Source organism: Propithecus coquereli, unplaced genomic scaffold (assembly GCF_000956105.1).
Source record: "Propithecus coquereli isolate 6110/MARCELLA unplaced genomic scaffold, Pcoq_1.0 Scaffold277, whole genome shotgun sequence".
Lineage (NCBI taxonomy): Eukaryota > Metazoa > Chordata > Mammalia > Primates > Indriidae > Propithecus > Propithecus coquereli.
Window position 1 is genome coordinate 2,283,049 of NW_012148363.1, and position 2,111 is coordinate 2,285,159.

Consider the following 2,111-nt stretch of genomic DNA (forward strand, 5'->3'; position numbering starts at 1 on the left):
AAGCTAGCTAGATGACGTAGCTCTGTGTATTTGCTTTCCTGCCTTTCCTACCTTATTTCAATTTTTCTCTTACTCTTATGGTCTTGCTATGGCACTCCCCCTGACCCCTTAAGGAGGTTAGCATGTAGCTTTGCTTCTTAGGGAACATGGGTTAAGACACAGGACCACTTTTCTCTGCTCATCACACACTTACGGTGTTCTGTAGGGTTCTTCCTAAACCACTTCTCCCAACATACATTCTTCTAATGAGACATCACCCACTCCCCAGATCTCAATCACCAACCATAATCTGATGACTCCTCTCTCCCCTCCACCTTGCTAACTTCTACTCATCCTTCAGGTCTTATCCTAGATATCAGTTCCTCCAGGTATATGTTTAAAAATATGTTAAAATTATGGCACTAAGACTGACACTGATTTCCATCCTCACCTGTTTGATGAAGTAATGAAAATAATATGCAAAGCAATGGCAGGCATCTGACCACGGCCTGTCGTCTAACCGAGAGCTTGATGTCCACACATCATACTGTCACCCTTAACTGGTGATGATCGAAAACATACAACTCAGTACCTACATGTTGTGCATTGGCATGGAATTAGTGCAGAAAATATCTCTTTATTTGATTTGCCTTACTTACAAGGTGAGAGCCACTAAAAACTATCCCAAATTCTAAGAATTCACAATCAAGTTGGGAAGAATGAGAGACAAAAACACAGAAACAGAAACAACGACTAGTAATAAAGGCAGAGCGTGATCTCTTAAAAAAAATCGTATAAATGAAATTCTGTCAGGGTACTTAGGAATGTGGTTTTTGTTGCCTGCTTTAACTGATGCAGGGATATTTCATTAACTTTGGGATTATTCGCTCGATGATGGATTGGAACAGTGACTAGAGGCACAAAGACCAATTAGGGTGTTGCTATTCTAGTGAGCACCTGAATTCTAAAATATATTCTAGTAGAAAAGAAAAATTAATATGAGAAATGTTGTGAAAGAAAATTGAGACTTTGGTAACAGATTTATTACAAGTCCATGTAAAGACAGGAGTTATGATGAAGTGAAGAATCCTATAGAATTGGTAATAAACATATCTAAATTCCATAGTCACCAGAATGACCAGACTTGGAATCAAAATGTGATTTTTTTTCTTCCATCAGAAGGATACTGTAAAACTCCACATGGAGTAAGCTTGTGGGCTGCTCTGTGTTCAGGAAGGTGGGAGGCTCAAATGAACTTACATTTAACAAAAGTCCACTGTATACCTGGCACAGCATTAAGTATTTGAGGGATATAAAAAATTAAGATCAAATGTATTTATTATTGTGGAGACTTTACAGTTGCTTGAAATGGGTGGGGGTCTGTTTGGGCACTGGCAATAGTACCCACAGGATGCGGCACACCTGTTCCTCAGGTGGGGTCCTGAGCACCATGGCTCCAAGACACCAACATTGTTTTCTGCTTTCTCTCATGACTACTCTGCTCTAAAAATTGGTTCGACTTCTCCTTCCTTTTATAAGTAGATGAAACTGTGTTTTAAGAGTTGACGAAAGAGGATGAGGAGGCAGTGAGAGTGTCCCCAGCTTCTGCCAGTGCCGCTCCATTTAAACCATCCTTACTGAGGGTGCCGGCAAACTTTGTCATTCAATCTAATGGATACTGTTCTGCCTGTGTAGGGATCAGGTATCTTTTGGGTATAAGTGACAGAAAAACAACTCAAACTGACTTAAGAACAAAAAAAGCATTTATTGTTCACAAAACTGAAATGTCCCAAGGATTTTAGCTCTTTACCGGTTGTTCCAGGAAAATCCCTGGCATGAGGTTCCACTGGCATGGCCGGCTCACAGTGAGGCCACCCCCGTGCTTCCTGGGTGGGGTGGGGTGTCCCACATTGATAGTTAGCACCTGGGCCACATACTAACCCTCAGAACTATTGATGGAGTTTGCTCACCCAAACTGAATATACCAAGAACAGGGGGGGTGTGGCTTCCCAAGGGAAAACTATTGTACTTTACCAGAATCACAGAAATCCATACACATCCACTACAGTTTTTATTTTAATTGACTTGAAAGAAAGATTCGATACTGATGAACCATTCTTTTTTTTTTTTTT

General features: G+C 40.6%; 1 protein-coding gene across 1 annotated transcript in view; it reads right to left on the minus strand.

The window, feature by feature from the left end:
• NKAIN3 (Na+/K+ transporting ATPase interacting 3) overlaps positions 1-2,111 on the minus strand; it is a 360,954-nt gene that overhangs the window by 267,241 nt on the left and 91,602 nt on the right. The window lies entirely within an intron of this gene.